Source organism: Diabrotica virgifera, chromosome 5, assembly GCF_917563875.1.
Source record: "Diabrotica virgifera virgifera chromosome 5, PGI_DIABVI_V3a".
NCBI classification, from domain to species: Eukaryota; Metazoa; Arthropoda; class Insecta; order Coleoptera; family Chrysomelidae; genus Diabrotica; species Diabrotica virgifera.
This window is the reverse complement of record NC_065447.1, coordinates 45,046,579-45,061,491: the sequence shown is the minus strand read 5'-3', so window position 1 is coordinate 45,061,491 and position 14,913 is coordinate 45,046,579.

The window sequence follows — 14,913 nt, the reverse complement described above, 5'->3', positions numbered from 1 at the left end:
AAATTCTCATGTTAGAGATTCCATAGTAAATCACGATCACGAGGAAAAACCAGGAAGAAACCTCGTGATACTATCCCGAAAGCGTAAGTATTTGGTCTTACATTTAGTTTACTTTCAAAATTAAATTGTGGGTTGGTTATTTTTTAGGTAAATTTTGGCTTATTTCGCATTTAGAATAGTTGATTGCAAAAATCCCACAAGGAAATAGCTTCAGAACAACATAGAGGGATGGCATATGACACTGATGGAGGAATGGCAATTGACTAAGGAGCAAACAGCTTTAGTGTTGCTGCGTTTAGTCAACTCTTGTCAGACTTACATATGAGGCACTCAAGGCAACAGTGGCCTAACCCCAAAAACGAAGTTTTGAGATAAATGTAATCTTTGCATTCGTATTTTCATTATGCTTATGGTATGGCGCTACAAATTATGTAGCGCCATTTAGCAAAATATGGGGGTTAATGTTGCTGCTTTTATTAATATATTAATCTAAGAATGTTCAATTTGTGGCTTAGGCCACTGTTGTTGTGAGCGCCTCATATGTTAGAAAAGTTTCGATTATCAGAAAAATCCATCATCAATCGAGAATAGATCCAATGCCGAGAATAACTTCCCTAAACGTTACCACAAACTATAATAGTCTCAATAATTTTTAAAACTAATAAATTTATAGATCGCAATATACAATAAATTAAATATTATTTCCAAAATATTTGTGGTCATTAAAAATGTTTTATTTAGAGAAGCTTTAAGGCGGGTTCTCACTTGTCAGTTTCACTGACGCAGTCCAACCGATTCAGTTATACAGAACAAATAATGAACATGAGAACACATTTTCATTTTAAATGATCTGTACATTCATACTTTCAGTTAAAGTGAAACCCAGTACCCAGTTCTACTTTTTATCATTTTCACTGATCATTCTCTCATGCTAGTATTTGCTTTTTGTATATTTTGAGCAATTTTTTTAAGAATTTCTTGAAATTTGTTTTCGTTCATACTTAAGTGGTTTGTATATGAATCACAATCTTTTAAAGCTAATTCTTTCATTATAGTTACATTGGCATCCCATTTATTTATTCGCAATATCCAGGACCTGATCCACCATCTACGACGTTTTCTTTTCTTTCGATTTACTAGAATATTCTGTAATTCATTTACTAATTGTAAACATAAATACTTCGCAAACAACTGGTCTCAATATTTTTAACCATTTTTATCACCATGAGAAAAAATGTTTGGACTAACTGCATACTGAATGTAGCAAAACATGAAACGTGTGAATACAAACGACGCTTTTTATTTTTCATTATCAATGAATCAGTTAGACTGCGTCAGTGAAACTGACAAGTGAGAACCCGCCTTTAGCGATTTATTTTTATGAAGTAAAAATAAAAGAATTCGCTGTAAAACAACATCAGAAGACCTCTTATATTTCAGTTCGTTCAGAGAGCGTCATCATAAACGCTCTTACTAGTTTCACTCTTATTAGAGGTCTTCAGAGGGTGTATATATAACTATCTCTAAGAACGAAGTGAAATATAAGACGTCCTATGATTTCGTTTTACAGTGAATTCTTTTGTTTTAGGGGAGAGTAGGGTAAAGTGGAATAGCTAAACTTTGAAATTAAATAAATTTTACAATTTTCGAAATGAAATTTTGTAAAAAACATATCTTATTAGAGTAATGTTTAAGATCAATATGTCGAAATATAAATTAAATGGAGACAGTAAATTTTTTGTAATGCGAGGGTTTGTCAGGCATTGTCTTTTTTTCACTTTGCTCCGCATGGTTGGGTAAAGTGAAATAGTCTAGAGTACGATTTGAAATCGGCCTAGCTTCTTACTTGACGCTTCTTCCTAAATTTTTTTCGGATTTAATCCTCCGATTTAACATAGCAACAGATATTCCGTGTTGCATAGCAGCTTGATTTTGGCAAAGGATGCCCGTTCGCAAAGATCTGATTCCAGATGTCATTGACTCCACAGACTATTGTTGTTAGGTCGTTTTTCGTTTATAATTTCGCATTTTACATCTGGAAATACAGATATTCCTTTTTAATGATGGCAATCAAGTATAATTACATGTGGGACAAAGTGAAACGATATTTCACTTTGCCCCATCTATTACCATTTCACATTGCCCCAAATGGATTTAAAAGCAAACATGTCCGGTAAAAATTTTTAACCCTATCCTAACAATCTATATTTTATATAGAAGAATGTTAAGTATGATTGCTTTTGTGTGTTGCTTTCAAAAATATGTTTAGTTAAATAAGATAAAAGAATTATCAATTACACACATCTACAGATTTTACAAACAGTCGCCCAAGAATGTATAAACAGTGATATTTTCAATAATATCGACAAACGACCGGTACAAAATGGTAGATAAGCGCGTACTACTTCTAAACATCGACTGGATTGTAAACAGTGATGACTTCGTTTGCGGAAGAATTTGAAAACGAGCTATTTCGCTTTATCCCACTATCTCATTTTACCCTTCCCTCCCCTACATCTAACTGAGCACCGGGAACAAGTTTTCGTTGGAATTTGGCCACGCTGAATAGGCAGGAAGTGAGGTGTAAATTTTAGATATCCCCGTGTCTTCTTTTATTTTTGATTCGCTTGGTTTGCAAGTAAAAGAACCACGAATGCGTAACCAGAAACTCCCATTAGAGGTTTTATTTCTCCGGAAATTAAACTTCGAGGTTAAGTGTCAAAATCTTGCTGCTACCGCTAAATATTTTGTTCTCTGGATGGTTAATGCAAGTAGGTACCATAGTTTTTACCTCTAACTGAAATTGTTTCTTTAACTGCATATTCGCCTTTCCCTATATTAACATCAGGAGATGTTAGGATTGATCAGCAAAGTTGGATGCTCTTGTTAAATATTGCACCTATGTTGTTAATTCCAGAAGTTCTTAAGACATTTTCTAGGTTTTAATTAAATAGAGCGGGTAGACACTTTTTTACGATCCCGGTAGATAATAGGCCTACTTCAGGAAAGCGACCCTGCCGACGCTAACCAGGCTTTGCTATCAATTCCTTACTGAGAATAACCATGTCACATCCATTTATCCTTCCAAAATCTAGTTAACTCCTTTCTATCCTTCCCTGGTGAAGAAAGAAAACAAAAGAAACAATGATAACATGCTTTATTTGGTTGACTGTACCAGACTACCGACATTACAAACATTGGTAAACGAAATTACGTTTCTTACAGTTTTTAGTTTCATTATGACACAATATTATTGGGGTGCTGATCTCTAATGTTAACACAGTGGTGTGGTTTCTGAATTTGCTAAAAGTCAAAGCATATTTTTAACCAGATAATTAAAAAAACTTAAAAAGATGTGCAATCCGTATGCCACAAATAAATCTTTATTACAATCGAATGAAAAGGGTTGATTTAAATTATGTCTTTGGGTTGATAATGGATGGCCAATAAATGTCTAACTAGAATGCAACATTTCAATTATTTTTACTTTATAAAGTAGGTACTTCAGGAATTAGCAGAGTATATTTTGAATTTTACAATAGGTTAAGCATAACTCAATATTTATTTTAAATATAACAAATGACCAAGAAAATTTTCATTGATGTGTTATTGAAAAGAAATACCGAACAAAACAAATATAAATAGTGTAACAATGCACATACTTATTTGACGTCAAACCACTGACTACAGATAAAATGGTTTATCAAAGGCCATTGAAATATATTAATTTTAACAAAATGTGAAAGATCTAAGAACTAAGAGTTGGAAGAAATGCCATGACAATTTAGGAGCTATGATAATTATTAAACTAAAAGCTACATAAATATTTTTAAAAATATTATAGCTTTGGGCACTTTAATACGTGTAAAAAACCAATTAAAAAAATATCAACAGTAGCCTTGAAATAAAGTTAAAACATAATGAGATTAAACTGAATAAGAAGGCGAAGTCAACGTTTTTAAAATATTTTTGGGTGTGGTATCGGCTCATTCATGCGCTGTCCTTGTCAGACAGCAATCTTACACTTTTGGCCAAGAAAAAGAGTCCAATACTCCACAAGGCGGGATGGAACTAGAAAGACATCGGCTAATTCTTATTTATTTTTTATTTTGTAATCTTTCCTTCGCATTTATCGTTTTCGTATTTTTGACGTGTTTTCGTTTTTATCGTCACTTTCCTGCGTTTGTCACTATCTGCTTCCTCGTATTTTAGGTCTTCCTGTCACTCTTCTTCTTGGTATACGTTCTCTTATGTTTCTAACTGGTTTTTTCATTTATTTCTTCATTACATACTTATACTATTTTATCCTTTGTGCTTTTATTAATGTATGTTTTTTTTTCATCCACATATTTATTACATGATTCATCAAAGGCCTTCATTTTCGTGTTTACTTATATCAGATCGGATAATCCTCTTCAGCTCTCTTTTATCATTATATACTGTTTAAAACATAAAATTGTTTAAAAATTAACAACGGAGGATATCTGAATATGTTATTAAAACCTCGGTTAAGTTTGCCCCTCTTCAAGGTGGGGCTGCTCACAAGTAACACACAATGTCAGTTGAAAAATTGAGAGTGGCAGAACTGCTATCAGAGGAATAAGGAGAATTTATGTTGTGTTTAATGTTTGGTTAGCCTTGTCAGTTGTACGGAGGGCTCCTCTGATGTTACCAGCTATACATTAGGAACGGCTCTTATATCAGCGTTTTTGGCTTGCAGCTTATTATTATCTGCGATAAAGAGTTCCTTCTTGGATGTCGTAATACTCATCGGAAAGTTCGTGGCTCAGCAATACTCATCAAAAGAGTTCCTTCTTGGATGTCATAGGCGTAACCAGGATGATCCTAAGGGGGGGTTACAACTACTGGAAGGTCTATGAGGGCTATGGTGTTAAGCGTATAGAGCTCAAAGTACATCCCAATGGGGGGGGGTTACAACCCCCAAAATCCCCCCTGGTTACGCCTATGTTGGATGTCGTAATAGTGAGCGGGAAGTTCCAGGCTGACTAAATTGAGAATTGTTCAATTAAAGAGATAAGAATGTATGATTTTTAAAAAAGTGAACTGGTAGCCCGGTAAGCTGGAGTATATCAATCAAGCCTGCATACCAGACTGGTTAGAAGGCTTTCTGTATGTCTAGTAAAGGACATATGAACAAATGTGCCTTATTCATTGATGGATTGGGAGAAGGTTGCTGATTTAATCAATGCATTATATGTGAAGTGTCTAGCTTTGAATCCAAATTAAAAATTTGGATTAAACATAAACAATTACATAAACATAAACATAAACATAAACATAAACATAAACATAAACTATTGGATATAAAGTTTAACCAGAGTGTTCTAGAAGAGATATTGATACGTGGTATTCTTTGTTGGTTAGGGGTTTCCCTGATTTGGGAATTATGATTATACTAGACACTTTCCAGGAGATAGGAAAGTAACTCAGCAAGAGATAATTACTGAATGAAGTAAAGAAGCACAGACGTACTCACAATCATTTTCCCTCTCAAAATAAATACAAAAAACCAAGTTTGAGATCTTAAACTAGTCAATTATTACAGTGAATTCAACAAATGTAGTGCTACTCTTTACCAAATTTTATCCATTTATTTGTTCTGTGTAGTTGTGATAAATCCTATGTGTTTTTGTGTCTTGTGTTATGTTAATTTATTTATTATTTTAAATTTCTCAATGTAAGTGCTACACCCTGTAATTATTAATTCATTATTTTCTGAATATACACCATCATACAATAGCTTAAACAAACCCCAAACCTCCCCCCCTTCTCAGAGAAACTTTAATAATCACCGTTTTTAACCAATATTTTAAATTCTGTATCAAATTAATCAAATTTCCTATATTTATCTACATTTAAAGTTTCTAGTGTTAGGCACCAAGGCACCTACATTGATACAAACGAACTGACACCCCTCAGTCCTTCGACTGAGAACAATACAATCTTGCAACTGATTCCTATTTGTCATTTTTCCTTACTTCGACCTTTGCCCATAGCTCAAAAACATATAAGAGCAAAGACCTTTACAATCATACAAGTGCATACACATAGTCAATCTGCACTTTAGCTGCATTTACGAACTTTCCATCCAAGCGTTGTCTTTCTCATAGCTAATACATCTATCTCTGTTTCACATAACACATCTGCCTTCAGGATCCATTCCAATTCACTGTGTTTTGACCTAAGAAGCATGTCCGCCTACCCAGTCTTTCACTTAGCTAACCTACTAGCATAATCTAGACGTTTAAATATGTTATTGCTGAACTTACAATTCATCCCTTGTAACGGCATCATTTAATCACTTGTAACGCCGACCTGAAGATGATCTGTATATTGTAGAGATCGAAACCGGTCGTCGAAGTAAATTAAAATTAAATGATTGTGAGTACGTCTGTGTTTCTTTACTTCATTTAAAATGAACTCACATATGCAACCCATTCAACATTTAGATAATTATTGATTATATTAACTATTAGCGTAAGAATACTCCCTGAAAGATTTTTAAGGCATCTTATATAATATGCCATCTAGGCCAGAAGACAAGTTTTTACTTAAATTACACATCTGCCTGACGGTGTCATCTTACACAGGGTCACTATCCATGTGATATAGAGGGTTAGTGAGTATGTCTTCCACTATCCCTTCGGTACTCCGTGGAAACCACTCTTCGAATTAGGGTTTTCAGGGGCAATAAAAGTGGCCTGTGGTGAAAGCACTGACTTTGTCTTATGGATTGTTAAAATTGATGGCATTTACTTTGAGATGAGAATGACGATGTGATTTTTGTTTGGTTAGTATCTTGAAGACGGAGCAGATGATGACCACCAACCAGATGGGCTGACGATCTGAAGCGTATTGTCGGCAACTGGATGCAAGCCGCACAAAACAGAGAAAGATGGAAAGAGCTGAGGGAGACCTATGTCCAGCAGTGGACGCGTACGGCTTGATGATGATGATGAGTATCTTGAATTCGTTTCAGAAGGCTAGTTGTAATGCCCCTACATTTTTCTTGTTTCAGCTTATTAAATTCGAACCTGATTGAGGCCGAGAGTCGGTTGTATTCTGTCTTCATAAAGGGATCTCAGAATCTTTTATACTCTTTTATTATTTTGCGCTTTGTTCTTTCTTATTCTTCTTTTTCTTCTCCTTATTCTTCTTCTTCTTCTTCTTCTTCTTCTTCTTCTTCTTCTTTTTCTTGATGTGCCGATCCGTAACAAATGTTGACTATCGTCATCCATCCATCCATCCAATGGCACTACAGCCCAAATCGAGCCTTGGCCTCCTTCAACAAGCTTCTCCAATCATTTTGATTTACCGCTGTTCTTTTCCATGAACGCCTTCCCAGGAAGTTCCAGGCATCCTCATCGACTTCGTCTTCCCATCTCTTTTTAGGTCTTCCAACAGGTCTTTTTCCCCGCATTCTTTCATGTAGCAATTTTCTGGGGATTCTATTCTCATGCATGCGGACCACGTGCGCTGCCCACCGTAATCTCTGCAGTTTAGTGTGTTGTGCTAGAGTTGGTTCGCTATATTGCTCGTATATTTCTCTAGTATACCTAATTCGCCAGTTGTTATTTTCACTTATTGGGCCCAGTATCCTACGTAATATTTTTCTTTCAAATACATCTAATGAATTGGCAGATTTCTGTGTCACCACCCATGTTTCACAGCCATAACTTACTATGGGCCTGATTATTGTTTTATAGACCCGAAGTTTTGTTTTCCGGTGTACGTCTCGCGATTTGAGTATGTGGCCCATCGCGAAATAGGCTTTATTTGCCAGCACAAGCCTTCTATTTATTTCCGGTTCTTCTTCATTGCTTGGGACCAGATCCATTCCTAGGTACGTGAATCTATTCATGTTCTATATCATCAATAAAGTGTTGTTTCGCCGGTCTATTTGATCTGGTTTGTATGAGTAGTTTTGTTTTATTTGTATTTATTGCTAGCCCTACTGCTTCTGCACTCTGTTTGAACTCAACGTAGGTTTCTTCCGCTGCATTCATTGTTCTGCTCATTATGTTTATATCATCTGCGTGTGCTGCTAATTGGGTAGATTTGTTTGTAGGTATGTTACTTCCGCTCACCGTCAACCGTCTAATTACATATTCAAGAACAAGATTAAAAAGGGTTGGAGCCAGTCCGTCGCCTTGTTTCAGTCCTTGCGTTATCGTAAACGCATCAGTGATCTGTCCTTGAATACATACCTGTGCTTCTGTTTCTGTTATTGTCATTTGCACTAGTGGTATTAATTTTGATGGCATGCCAAATTCTTCCAATATATTAGGTAGAATTGTTCTATCTATTGAATCATAGGTTTGTTTAAAATCTAAAAAGAGATTGTAAACGTCCATGTCATATTCCCATGCTTTGGCTAGTATTTGTTTAACTGTAAATAGTTGGTCAATGGTAGATCTATTTTGCCTAAACCCTGCTTGATATTCCCCGATGATTCTTTTCGTTAGAGGTTGAAGTCTTCGATTAAGGATGTTTGTGACTATCGTCATGGCAATATTTATCTAATTTGCAGCAGAGCGAAAAGGCTGCACAGATGTTGTGTTGAACCAGGTTCTGATGTTCTTTAACCAGGATGTTCTTCTTCTCCCTGGACCTTGTTTTCCAAATATTTTTCCTTGCAAGATGGCTTGTAAAAGGCCATATCTGGAATATTTTCGCAATATTTGTCCGAAATATTCTCTTTCGAGATTTGATGGTGGTCAGTGTCTCTCGGTTTTCTTCATTTTTCTTTTGTTATCATTTTAGCAAAAATTCTAGACAGTAGCATTGGAGTATATATATTATTTGGTGTTCGGAACGACTAGGGAGGAGAATTCTTGAAAAAGACTTTTAACTTTTAAAATCCCTGTGCAAATTGAATTAATTGTTGACCTAACTCGGGAAGGTGTTGGTTGATAAAATTTTGAAATAGTTCAAAATTAGCTTTACGAAAATCTGGTCTATATAATATGTATAGCAGGCATTATTAACGAAGTGTGTCACTGTTGAAGTCAGTTATAAAAATATGCGTTGGCTTTGAAATTTTAATATTTTACAAATAATTTATTTTGATACTTTATAAACATTATAAAATTTTTAATTTATACCTATTTAATGATTAATTACAAATTGGTAGATGTTTGTCATTAGTTTAAAACAATATTTAGTCGTTCCGTATAGAAATTCGCGTAAAAATCAGGCTGGCAATTCCAAACAGTAATTAGGGTAAAATATATTGTAGTAGGAGATTTTATACATATAAATATAATCAAAACCTTAGCCAAAATTCTCAAAATCTTGTAGAATTTACTTAATCATCTAAATTTGTCTAGCCTGAACATACACAAATTATTTTCTGTAACAGTGTCGAATAGACTGAGCAAATACGGGCATCCCCCCGATAAGGTCCAAAAGTAAAGAAACAAATAATTGTTGAAACATAAAAATATACTGGTTGATACGAAACTTAAACCACAGATAGATAAAAAATTCAACGAGATAAATTCGCTAGTTAGGAAAATTAAGGGAACTTAATGCATATAAGTTATTATATTTATGCCTTTTATCTAGCTTGGGTTTATCTTTTTTTGTGTTTGGGTTGGTGTTTCATTGGAAATCACCCCCAAGATAAATTCTAGATCCTATTGAAGTAGTAGAATATTCTATATACAGGGTGTCCAGAAACGCTACCGACAAACGAATACAGGAGATTCCTCAGATAACTTTAAGACAATTTAACCCAGTTCACTTAGTCCGAAAACGCTTCCTAAGGGAGCTAGAGCTATCTGAAGATGGCGTCTGGTAATTAGTTTTTTTTAGATATCTCCGGAACGCTTCTATTTAGAAAAACAAAAAATGGTATGCCTATTTATCTTCTAGAGATAAACTGATTCCATCCACTGAAAATTTCTAGTACCGGTCATAGCTAACTTTTAAGCATTCTTGAGTCTGGATTATTAAATTGTGAGGTATTTTTGTACTAAATGGTACTCTTGTTTTAAGTCGAGAGGATACACCGTTTCCTGGAAAAATAAATTTGAAAATTTTTCGGTTTTTAAATTTAAAAAAAAAATATTCCAAAAAAAATTATTTAGAAAAACGAACACTTCTACGTTTAATTATATCCAAGAGATGAATCGATTTCATTAATTGCGAATTTCTAGTAACGGTCATACGCGTCGGTTTTGGGTAGGTCAACGGTTATTTTATCGCATAACTTTTTTGTTTTTAAATTTTAAGCATTTTTGACACTAGATTATTAAATTATGTGGTATTCTAGTAGTAAAAGTTACTCTTGCTTTAAGTTGGTAGGAAAGGTTACCGTTTTTTTGGAAAAATTTTTTCAATTTTTTTTTCAAATTCAAGGGATGAAAAAAATTTTCAAATCGATTTTTCTAGAAAATGGTGTGTCCTACAGACTTAAATCAAGAGTACCTTTTAGTACAAGTATACCTCACGATTTAATAATCCAAAATGAAAAATGCTTTAAATTTAAAGGCAAAAAAGTTATGTGATAAAATAACCGTTACCCTACCCAAAACGAACGCCGATGACCTGTACTATAAATTCGCAATGAATGGAATCGATTTATCTCTGGAAGGTTAATATGCGCACCAATTTTTGTTTTTCTAACTAGAAGCGTTCTGAAGGTATTTAAGAAAAACTAATTACAAGACGCCATTTTCAAAGAGCTTGGCTCCCTTCGGAAGCATTTTCGGACTAAGTGAATTGGGTTAAATTGTCTTAAAATTACCCGAGCAATCTCCTGTATTCGTTTGTTGGTAGAGTTTTTGGACATTTTTCTCCTACCTATGCTGCGCCTTCCTTGAATCTTTCCCTGCATAATTAATTTTAGGAGTTCATATCTGTCACCACGTGTTATATGACCTAAGTATTGAAGTTTTCTTATTTTTATGGAATCCAGTATCTCCCTGCTGTTCAGTATTCTCCTTAGTACTTCCTCATCGGTTATTCTGTCTGTCCAGGAGATTCTCAGCATTCTTCGATACGTCCACATCTCAAATGTTTCCAATCTATTGAGGCATTGTTTATTGAGAGTCCATGTCTACACACCATACAAAAGAACAGAAAATACATAACATTTTAGTACTCGCTTTCTAAGATTTAGGCTGAGGTCTCTACTACATAATATTTGTTTCATATTAGTGAATGCACTTCTATCCTTTTCTATTCTAATTCGGATTTCTTTGGTATAATCGGTTGTTTCACTAATGTTTGTCCCTAAATAGTTATAATTCTGAACTCGTTCTATCGTTTTATTATTTACGTGTAGGTTGATGTTTCTAATATTTTTTTTTTGATATAACCATGAATTCCGTTTTCTTTGTGTTTAGTGACAGACCAAATTCTTCACTCGTTGCAACAACCATATCTAAAATTCTTTGCAGTTCTGTTATAGTTTTTGCTATTAGTATTGTCTCATCGGCGTATCTAATTTCACATTTGGGTAGGCCATTTATTTTTATGCCTGCTACTTCATCTTATAATGCTTTTTTGAATATTTCTTATGAGTATGCATTAAACAGTGATGGCGACAAAACACAGCCCTGTGTAACGCCTCTTTTGATTTTTTTTTATTGGTGTTTAAATTATTTATTCTTATGACAGCCTCTTGTTCATAATACAGATTATTTATTATTCTTATATCCCGTGTGTCGATGTTCTTTTTTCTCAGTAGTTTTATTAACGGATTATGTTGGACCGTATCGAATGCCTTGTTATAATCTAGGAAGCAGACATAGATGTCCTGGTTTACATCTAAACATCTCTGTATTAGCACATTTACTGCAAATAATGCTTCTCTGGTTCCTTGAGCATTTCTAAATCCGAACTAAGTTTGTACAATGTCTTGTTCTAACATTTTGTATATTCTACCATGAATAATCTTTAGAAATACTTTGAGTATGTGGCACATTAGACTGATGGTACGGTGTTCGCAACATTGTCTGGTGTTTCTCTTTTTCGGTATAGTCACGAATGTTGATAAAAGCCATTACATGTATATTGCAGTCTGCTGTAAGTTGCAATATTTCTGTCGGTATTTCGTCCGGTCCTACAGCTTTCCCAGTTTTCAGTTCTTTAATGGTGTGTTTTACTTCACTTTCTGTTATTTCTGGTCCAGTCTCTTCAACGAAATATTCGTTATCTATTGTGTCTCGGTTGTCGTTAAAGATCTGTTCTATATAGTTTGTCCATACCATCAATTTGTTTTCTGTATCCATTACTATATCTCTCTTTTCATCAACTAGTATATTTTGCTTGTATTCTGGTTTTCTAGTTAATTCTTTTATTTTCCTGTGTACATTAAAGCCGTCATGGTTATGTTGTAGCGTTTCTATTTCATCACATTTTTCTTTTAACCAATTTTCTTTTGCTATGCGAATTTGTCGCCGTATTTCGTTTTGTGTTTACTGGTTTACCGATTTATTTTTGTCCTTATATACTCTTCTTTTGTTCATTAAGTTTAGTATTTCGTCTGTCATCCAATCTTTTTTCTTTTCTTTGGATTTGCGTAGATACTTTTTTGAAGGTTCTATTAAGTCAACGCTTATTTTTCCCAGTTTTTGTTGATATCTTCTTTATTGTATTCCCCTTCAATCTGTATGGTGTTTAGACGTTCGTTCTTTCTTTGATATTTTCTCTGAATTCTGGATTTCTTGGTGCACTTAAATCAGTTCTTTCGTCTTTTGCTGTTTTCTCTATTCTTTTCATTTTAATTTTCATGTGAGCTACTAAGAGATTATGATTAGATGACATATCTGCTCCAGGTTGTGTTTTGATTGCTATTGCACCGATAAATATCGCACTATAAATCACTATCGCACCAGTAATAAAAAAATCGATGGAAGAGTTTAAATCAGCTTTTATAGTTGCCAGCTAAAAAAATAGTGTAAAAACGGAGCTCTCGCTCTCTCCCTCTCTCGCTTGTCTCTTTGTTACTGAGAATCGAAATTTCTTCCAATACTCATAAAAAATTTCTCCATTTCTTTATTGGTCTCAGCTATTCTAAGAGTTTAGGAGAATGAGTATGTTGCTGAATTCTGAATTTGGTGGGATCATCTGCTTGGTTACAGTTTACCCTGAAATTAGATCTGTAGAATTCGCTGCAGATATGTTATGGATAGCCGTTTTGTAATGACAAGTTGGTTAAGAATGGAAACATTTGTCCGATGAGCTGCCCAAAGTATACGCAACATTATTCTACAACACCAAATATCAAAGCGAAAATCCAAGTTTCCGCCCCAAGTATAGAAATATTGATAAGTCTATTCACCAATTGCATCTTTATTTTTTGAGAGACAAATCTCGTCATTCAGATCATCAGATCAGTTGCTGTTTAGAGTCCAATTAGTGAGGTTTCCGCTCAGGATCAGCAACCCACATATTTTGGAGTTCTGAGTGATATAAAATCAAGGAAAAGTTTAAACGTCACATAATATGAAATACAACAATGTGACTTTATAATAACTTTATAGCACATACTTTAAGGGTTTTCACCCAAATTTTATTAGTGGCTCAAGTATACCTCGTGAGCAGCACTGATGATCGAATTGTTATTCCGAAAAGGTTCTGTGATGTAACCCGAAAGGGTCTTTTTTAATGTAAATACACCTTTTATAAAGGATTTTTAATGCATTTTTAGACAGATCTGTCTTTACAAACTATCGTGAGGCGACTTTTAAAATTTAGAGATCTGGATATCTTCAACTACAGATAACATACCATAAAGATGATTTGATGGAGGAGAAATAGAAATCCTACGGAAGATAAAAAAATGCAAATTAACAGACAACAAAAAAGAGGAAATTAGAATGAGATGTGGTATAAAATATATGTAGGCTTGTAAATATTGTCATCATCATCAATGGTGCTACAGCCATATGAAAGAGCCTCGACCTTCCCAAGTCTATTACGCCAGTCAGTCCTATCCATTGCCAACCGTTGCCAGTTTGCTGCGCCTATTTTTCTCCCATCCTTATCTACACCATCCTTCCATCTAAGTTTTGGCCTACCCCTATTTCTACTTCTCACAGGTTGTGACATAAGGATTCTTCTAGGAGGGTTGTTATGCTGTGATCTTGCTAGATGTCCTGCCCATCTTAGTCTTTCTATTCTTATAAGATATACTACGTCTTTACCACCAAATCTATGTTTATATCTGCGGTATACCTCGTAGCTGTACCTCCTCCCCCAAATACCATTTTCACAGATGCCACCGAATATGCCTCTCAGGATCCTTCGTTCAAATATAAGCAGAAGGTTTTCATCTGCATTGGAGATGGTCGATGTCTCCGATCCATATGTCAACACTGGTTGTATAAGGGTTTTGTATATGGTTATTTTTGTTTTTTTGGCTTAAGTTTCTGCTTCTTATATATGTCTACAATGCTCATTGGCATCGTAAATATTGTACCTTAGATTTTAAGTTTGTTGAGATTTGTAGAGTTGTATAGATTTTTTTAATTTCAATTATCAGTATGGACACGAAACGAGCGTGCACACCCACCGGCACAGATGTGTGGGTGGGACCAATCGACCTACCCTAGGGGTGCACATTCTGTTGATTTTCAATATTAATTAAGACACAAGAAAAACATTCGCCAACCTTTGAACCAATTTTTATTACTAATAGGAAACGAACTTTATTGCAGTTTAGAGGTTTTAATAGTTTCGGATTTAAGTATTAAGAGGGGAAGAAATGAGACGGTTTTGGTTAGTGTGGGAATCCATACAGTTAGTCGGTTTTAACATCAGAACGTCGACGGACGTGTTATTTGGGATAATCTAAAAAGACGTGAAATTACCCTCCAGTGCCCCAGTTAGCCTCAAGGCGGACCGTAATAAATGTTTCCAGACTTACTATTTATGTTTCGT